The sequence below is a fragment of the Felis catus genome, chromosome F1 (assembly GCF_018350175.1).
Source record: "Felis catus isolate Fca126 chromosome F1, F.catus_Fca126_mat1.0, whole genome shotgun sequence".
Lineage (NCBI taxonomy): Eukaryota > Metazoa > Chordata > Mammalia > Carnivora > Felidae > Felis > Felis catus.
Window position 1 is genome coordinate 35,140,645 of NC_058384.1, and position 9,255 is coordinate 35,149,899.

Genomic DNA, 9,255 nt, shown 5'->3' on the forward strand with positions numbered 1-9,255 from the left:
GGCTTCTTCACACAGGCATGATCAATTATTAACTTCATTTCCAGTCCCACTCCCGTCTCTAGAGAAGGGCAGAGAGCTGAAAATCCCAAGCTTTTAAGCATAGGTTGGTCTTTGTGGTGACCAGCTCCTGCTCAGGAGCCATCCAGGAGGAGCTCATTCACAGTAGCCTCATTAGAATGAAATACGTTCCTAAGGTTCTTATCACTTAGGAAATTACAAGAGTTTAGGGGCTCTGTGCCAGGAACTGGGGACAGAGACCAATGCTTATATTTTCTATTATCTCACAATATGCCGATGGCCAGGTGCCCTTTTCTTTTTAACCTTTATTCAAAGATATCTTCTTAGTTTGGTCTTCCCTGGATGGTCCATCTCACATTTTTACCTACCTTTCTATTTATATTCCATTTGATCTATTTTTTTTATCCTTAGTACTTAACTCTATTGAACACTTTATATATTTTACACTGATTTTGTTTATCTGTGTCTATAACCTAAGACCCACAAAGGCAGAATTTCGTCTATGTGTATTTATTTCTTTATGACAAAACCCCTAGTTCCAAGAACATTACCTGGCACATGGTTAATGGACACTCAATAGAAATCTGTTGAATAAATAAATACATGAATCCCATGGGGGGCTGGGGATTCTACATATGGTAATCCCCCTGTACTGCACTTAAGACATTAGTATGCAGTGGAAACATTTTCTGATTGTTTATAATAAATAAAACCCAGAATACGTAGAAATTTTTGCCAACGTGACCAATATAAAATCTCAAAAAATTTGAAACTGGGGCAGTGAGTTATAGGCATACATATATGGCAGGTTGTATTGAGGGCAAGCATCAAGTTTTACTACAGTCAGGAGACTAAGCTTCGTAGGGAAGTGCACTGAGTAGGCAACTTGACCTGAAATTTTTTAATTAAGCTGGGTAACACAGAGGGGGCTATTGTGGTCTATGTTGTACATCTGAAACTAATATACTATTGTATGTCAACTATTCTTTATTAAAAATAACAATTTTAAAAATTTAGGAAAACAACTTCAAAGATTGAAATCACAAAGTGTATGTTTTCTGACCTCCATATCTTAAGCCTAAAATCAATAACTAAAAGACAAGTAATTTTAAAAATCCGTATGTTTGAAAATTAAGGTAGACATGTTTAAATAATACATGCAGTAGAGAAAAATCACAGTAGAAATTAACATATATTTATATGTATTTCAAAGTGAACCATAGGGGTATATCACATTAAAATTTGTGGGATTCAGCTAATGCAGGTTCTAGAAGGAAGTTCAAAGTTTTACACGGATACTGAAAAAATGCTGAGTGAAATAAGTCCGTCAGAAAAGGACAGATATCATATGTTTTCACTCATATGTGGATCTTAAGAAACTTAACAGAAGGCCATGGGGGAAGGGAAGGAGAGGAAAAAAAGTAGTTACAGACAGAGAGGGAGGGAGGGAAACCACAAGAGACTCTTATATACAGAGAACAAACTGAGGGTAGATGGTGGGGTGGGGCAGAGGGAAAAATGGGTGATAGGCATTGAGGAGGGCATTTGTTGGGATAAGCATGGAGTGTGGTATGTAAGACAATTTGTAAACAAATTATATCAAAAAAATAAAAATAAAAATTGACAAACAGTTCTTGGGGGGAAAAAAGGAAGTCTGAAAAACATCTGTTTCAAGAAGTTAGGAAGAGAAATCCAAAGAAAGGAGAATGCAGGTGATTCTAAAAGTAAGAATTAAAATCAATCAAATAGAAAACAAGTAACAGACAAGTCGTGTTCTTGAAAAAGTCCAATTAACTGGACAAATAATGACAGTGATCAAAAATAAAGGATAAAAATAAAAATAATGGTGAATAGTGGAAATGTTGGGGTCATTACTGCAGATAGATCAAGAAGACAGCTAAGTTTGTTGAATGAACCAACCCAGAAGTCCCTAGCAAAACGCTTCCCAGCCTGTGACTTACCAAAAGATACTGTCTATGACCACGATCAGTTTTGGAACTTCCTAGCTTCTGGTGAATTAGGAAGGAGATTGATATCAAATCATCCTAAACGATTTCTGTCTAATCCCCCTCTCTTACACACTATATATATATATATATATATATATATATATATATATATTCATGCTAAGGTTAACCTTGGACTTCAGGTTGTAGATGAGCTCCTTGCACCAGCACTGAGCAACTGCCATCATACAAATGGGTCTAACACGTCTACACATTGTGGTTTTCAGTGGTGACGGTGCCTGGGACCTGAACGTCTTGGGGTATTGCCAGGGACGCATAAGAACAGTGGGTCTATGGGCATAGTCGGGGGGCACCCAAAGAAGGGTGAAGAGCCCACCACAAGAGAAGAAAGTTATTCTCCATGAGACTTAATTTTTCCCAAGTCAAATAGTATTTTTTTTAAAAAGCTGTCATGACACTAATCCTGTCATGGCATTAACATGGAATTTAAAAATAGCTGCAATGTTTCTACCATCTATTAAAGTAACATTACTGGGTGTAGCCGCGCACTGAGGAAAAAGTTCTCAGGGCTGCCTCTGCCAGCAGAACAGCAGCAGCAGCAAATTGCACATGTCTTTATTTCACGTCCTCCAGGTATAAACATCAAAGAATGTTAAAGCATGGGAGGAAAACACAGAGGCCTCTAGACATAGACCGAACAGACATCTGGTGTTTATGTGAAAGCATGGAGGGAAGATGTGCAGTTTCGAGGACTCCTGGGCAATTACGGTGGGTTTGTCTCCTAACTGGCTCCTGGGAGATCATGGGGCTCCGTTCTCATAGTGCTATGGGCTCAGACAGCCTTGAGACCAGAACATCACTGATGTTTCAGCAACTACCCCGTCCACTTTCCCAGGGGCTTACAGTATGCCCTCTGGAAATAACTCCACAACTTGGAATGTGGGTCTCTTGAATACAATAAAAAGTCATATGTTAAACACACACACACACATGCACACGCACACACACACACACACACACACACAGGAAAGAAAGAAAGAAAGAAAAGAAAGAAAGAAAGAAAGAAAGAAAGAAAGAAAGAAAGAAAAGAAAGACCAATTCCTTGAGATTTCCTGGAAAAAAAACTTTGGCCAGTTCATTTAAAAAGCAGAAGAGGAACCTCCCTTTTGGGGGGTTTCCACACTGGCTTCAGAGCATGTAATGCTGGACCCTCAATGATGAAAGAAGTTCATTCAGGAGTCACATGAAGAGAAATATTCTTTTCCTTTTGGAAAGCAGGATTAATGTAATATCAGTTTCCATAGAAACAGTGTCTAGAACCTGGCCAGGACAATTTCTTCTCCCCCCCAAACCACTTGATCATTTCTGTCAGTTTAAAACCAATGCACTCAACAGTGAGTTACCTCAAGAAAGTTCTGTTACACAATACCAGTCAACGAATGACCTTTTCAGGAAACGAGTCAGAAGTCAACTTGCATTTTAGAACCTTAAGACCAGCTCAGTGGTGGTAGTAGTGATGATAATTCATGATGCGGTGTGGGCCAGGAGGCTGGAGGACAGAGACATTACAGGGGCTTTCCAGGCTACCTAAATCCCGACAGACATTTCATCACCATTTCTGCTCTCATTTTCAAAGACGAGCCAGAAGGGCTTTTGCTACCGTTTGACCCTACCTTCCTGCAAAAATCATGGATTTGCATCTCAGAATTTACTGCATTTCACCTATTGCGGATCTTGTGTTTGTGGGTACTGAAGCAAAGACCTGACACAGCCCTCCGAAGTGCAGAATACTCAAAAGGTGCACCCCGCCCACGCCTCTGGGAATGGAGACCAATTGCAGTCATCTATGGCCTATCTTTGCCTCCTAGGGTGGCCCGATTAAGAAGGACAATGAGGGACTACTAAGTAGTGGAAGAGGGCGTCCAGTCACACTCCTTTCAGACCTTCTCCACTTTTTCTTCATAATTCCTCTGTGTCTCTTACTTGGGGTTGATCCAAATTTTCACGTCAACAAAGATCTTTGGTTTCGAGAAGACACAGAATGAGTCATGGCTCATTGTCTTTATTTCTATTTGTCCCCGACATGGGAAGAAGTCCTGTCGTTGGTCGTTCTTGCCTAGAGTTCACTTTGAAAACAACTTGCGCCAACTAACTTACTGATGGCACTAAATTAAGTTCCAAACACTTAAGACATAATGTCATTAAAAAGAAATCACGGTCCCTAATTTTCTCAGCAATCAAGGATTTTTTTTTAACAATTTTTACTGAGGGTTTGAAGATGAAGTGAAGACAATGCCAAGTGATACAGATGATTAGCAGTTGATTAAAATATATATACAGGCTTACAAAAGAACAACATGGGCTTTGTTTAAAAGCCTGGGCATTCGGCATTCGAAGAGGAAGCAAATTTTCCTAAGTTGGAGTTCAGGTTGCATATTAAGAAAAATTAGAAAGAATTATTCTCAACACCAGAAATAAGACAAAGAGTAAGCAAGTAAAGTGGTTTTGAATTTTATCACAATCGATAAGCTATACAATTAGTAATTAATATAACAAATAATTGGCTCAGTGAAAAAATCAATTTGTTCGTGACAAAAATAACGAAATACACAAAATGTGGGTAAACTTCCTAAAGCAATTTTAACACATTTGTAAAAGCTCCAAATCAGTATGCTCACTTGAGTCCAAAGGGTTTGAAAATTAAAATGAAAGCAATTAAACTCAAAGCAATAACAAACAGCAGCAACAATCGACGTAACAAAACTTTCATTTTATGAACATTTCCAAAGACCCCTTTTTTAAACCTCCTGAATCATGAAAATAATTTAGGATTGTGCTATTTTTGTACCTACTTGGTGAAAGTTCGATCAATGATAGCTAATATTTGCAAATACAGCAAGTAGATGAAAAGGTCAAAGCTCCTAAAGGGGTTACAACTTGGAATTCACAAGACAATTGACAGTCAATATACTGAACCACATACATATATACAATTTCACTTTTGATTCCACTTAATATGGAGCAAAGATACATAGAACCCATAGTGACAGCAGGTAAGCAGTTTAGACTATCATCCCCCAAACTGTAAATCTCCCAGAAAGTCTACCAATTCTTGCCAGCTAACATATAATTTTAAGTGGTAATTAGTGACCATTTTAGTTCTGGGATATATGGCAAATGAAAGAAAAGAAAATCTTTCTTACTTCGGAAGGAAAGAAAACAGCGTATTCATCGAGGTTAAATAATGCACGAAAATGTTAATGAGCCACTACATCTAAACACATTCTCCAGTCCTAGTAGAAACCATTTATCCTTTAACATCTTGGATGTTTTCGGCCATCCCAAGTTACAGATACTAACTCTGCAGTATGTTGTAAATCATACATCTAAAACTTGGCTTCTCCAAAACACTTTACATAAGAAGTAGGCTGAGTAATAAAATCTGAACTTGCTCAAGGTGATTAGACCTGCAGTTTTTCCTCTAGGAATCCTTAGTTTTACTAGCCTCTGCTGCTTTTTTGGCTGGTGATTTTGCAAGCCTAGATACTCTTTGTACCACCTTGTGATAGCCTCTAGAACAAGTTACCCTCCAGGCAGAAAGAATCCGATGCTGGGAACCTAGCTTGGACATCAGTCTTTCCTTTAGCGTTGGATGGAGCAAACTACATACTCACTCAGAGGCTCTGCTTTAGGCCTCAGTAAAGGGTGTGGTTGTTATTTGTTGATGTCTCCCTCTCACTGTATTAATTCTGAATCCCTCCCACACTGCATCACCCTTTCCTTGTACCTTTAACGTTGGTTTCTTCAACTGTTACAATTCCACCTGTCAGTGAATCTTGTCATGATTCTCCCAGTCTCTTCACTTAAGTCTAATGAGACAGAATGTATCTGGTAGGTAAAATGTGGAAGTTTGTAAAAACTATGAAAAGTCAATCTCTTTTGCCAATGATATAGAAGAATCCCTTTCTTTATTTTATTTATTTGTTTGTGTGTGTGTGTGTGTGTGTGTGTGTGTGTGTGAGAGAGAGAGAGAGAGAGAGAGTGTGTGTGCTCAAGTGCACATGAGCAAGGGAAAGCAGCAGAGGAAGAGAGAGAGAGAATCCCAAGCAGGCTCCATGACCCTGGGATTATGACCTGAGCCAAAATCAAGGGTTGGACACTCAACGGACGGAGCCACCCAGGTACCTTGAGGAATTCCTTTTTTAAAATAATTTCCATTGTTCCATCCGAGTCCTTTGCTTGCCAAAACCATTTAATTGCATACATTTCTCCACTTTTGGCTTCTACATGTCAGTATACTTTTCATGTATCTCTCCTATACCTCCATGTAATTTGTAATAATTCATTATCAAATGAGTATTCAGTTTGGCATTTCCACTGATAATCATAGTTGCGATACTTTCCCTGAAGCACGTAATACACTTTTCTCTGCTGCTGGCTCAAATATGTCATGACTCTTACTTATTTCCTTGAAAACTGCACGGCCAATGAATTCACGACAAGACGCTCACCAGTAATCGAAAAATTACAAATTAATGCCAATATTATTTCATACCTATTAAATTGGCAACAATTTGGAAGTTGATATTGGCAACAAGGCCAAGTGTTGATAAAGATGTGACACAAGGGAAATTTCATGCCCTGCTGCTGGAAATTAAGTTAGAACTTCTATGGAGAACACTTGTCACATTTAGTAAAGTTAAGGGTGCATATACATGTGGACCCAACAATTCCACTTCTAGGTATATACCCCAAAGAAACTGTAGCCTGAGACCTACATTTATACAAATGAATGTAATTTATACATCAGTGAAAATTGTTGAACTAAAACTACAAGTATCTTCATGAATAATTCTCAAAAGCATACCCTTCAGCAAAGATGAAAAACTGCCTACTACATGGAGGACGAAGCCATTTATGTAAAAAGCATAAATATATAAAACTACTGTTTTTACATTCACTTAAAAATGCATGCACTTTTGCTAAAAGGATAAAACGTGCAGAGAAATAATGACTACCACTTTGGGGATAGTAGTCACCTCCAAGCAGAGGACAGAAATTGGATGTGACCATGGCGTATAGAGCACTTAAATGGTAAGATTTGGCAAAGTTTGGTATTGGATTCATGGTTGCTTATTATTCTATTTTTTTCTGTGTGTTCGAAATATTTTTTAAAGGTTTTATTTTATTTATTATTTTTTTTTTTTTGAAAGAGAGAGTGTGTGCGTGAGTGGGGCAGGGGCAGAGAGCGAGGGAGACAGAGAATCCAAAGCAGGCTCTGCTAGACATCCCGAAGCAGGGCTCTAACTCACAAACCGCAAGATCGTGACCTAATTTTTCACTTATTCATATTTTGACAGAGACAGAGCGTGAGCAGGGGAGAGGCGGAGAGAGAGGGAGACATGGAATCGGAAGCAGGCTCTAGTCTCTGAGCGGTCAGCACAGAGTCCGACGCGGGGCTCATGAACCATGAGATCGTGACCTGAGCTGAAGTCGGACGCTTAACCTACTGAGCCACACTTCTGAAACTGTGAAATCAAACATTAGGCCTTGGAATGTGGGGACACAAATATTAACCTTGAGAAACCTTGTCTAGGTGGTCAGCCAGGCCGATTTTATCACGATCTCACTCTTCCCTTCTACCTGATCATCTATAATCCCTCGATTGATCATTATCCTCAGGCAAAGCCCAACTATCTTAACATGATCTGTGAGATTGACGATCAGGATCCTCTGGCTTCTTGGGCTGGTCTTCCCCTCCACACTACTGAATTGCCTGCATTGCCACCTGAACTTGCCAAGTCTCTGAGATGTCAACCTTGAACAAAGTCTTCCCTTGACCTTTTTCCAGCTCTTTTGCCATGACTGCCACCACCACCTCTCTTTTGGACGACTCCCACTCATCTCTCAGGTTTCAAACTTAGAGATCGTATTCCCCAATGATCCTTCTAATACTTTTAAAGGTTTACGGTCACATGTCTGTCTGTTGGCATACATAGTCCTCTTTCAGCGTCAGTATCATCGATCCCAGATGGATATTTTTACTCCTTTCCTATCCATACAATGTTATTACCGTTTGCCCAAATGCAAAGTGGTTTCTCTTAAATACATAGGAAAGAGTCTCCCATATATTTTTATCTCAGTCTGAAATGTGTTTTCTCATTCATGCATTTGGCAAGAACTTATTGGGAATTTCTGGTGTTCTAGGCCCTGTGCTGGGTCTTGGGAAAATGAACAGTCTTGACAAGGATCATTGACACCTACTTATTCCTGGGGTCTCAACTTAGGCCTTATTTCTTCCAAGGAACATTCTTGACTCTTCATCCAGGTTTATGTCCCTTTGTCACCTCCTAGACTCTGGACTGCCCCATAACCCAGGGTTTTTTCACACTCCAGGATCACCTGTTTGTCTGCCTATATTCCTGTATTCACCTCAGACTGAACTCTGTAAACGCAAATCTAGTTTATTTATTGACATATCCCTACTACCTCGGCAATGCCTGGCACCGTAGTTAGGGCTCAACAAATATTTGTAAAAAGCACAAAGCTTTTCTGTAACAACGAGAAAAGACTTGGAATTTTGAAGACGACAATGAGATCTCCAAATGGGCTTAGGCTATTGACAGCCAGGAATATGGCACCAGGGTTTGGGGGAAAAGCAGGACTTGAAGTATAGACTAAAAATCTGCAGTACAGGGAAGGTGGGAGGGGTAAGTAACAAAGTATTTGAGTTACACACAAGGAGAGAATAACTGAAGCACAGAGATTGGTCTTGAGGAATATCTTTCATCCATCCATTGTGAGAAGGTCTAGAACAGGTGCTACAGCTATGGATGCCCCTTGTCAGTTCATCTCTACACAGCAAGGCTGTTTACTGAAAACCCTGGAATCTTCTGCTTTTTTGCCCTCTACGAAAGAACGCTGGGCCCATAGAGGGCAAGTCATGTTCTTATAAGCAGTTCTCAACCACTAATGACAAATGGGTAGGACAGCAATGACCTAATCTGTGGAAGCTCTGACTTTGTCCCAGCCTTTTCAGTTCAGTTCTCCTTGCTCCACAGAAACAAAGTGTTGTCTGAGGTCCTGTTGCCATGTACCACGTGAGCACGTATGCACAGTGCAGCCAGAATCCAGAGGGAGATATCAGATATTGCAGAAACAGTTCCTGAGTTTTCCTGGCTTGTCTTCATGCTGACTAAGGACATCTGTGCTCTGTGAAACTTTTAACATAGCAGATTTTTTATAATATCTTTTTTTTTTAATGAGTGGC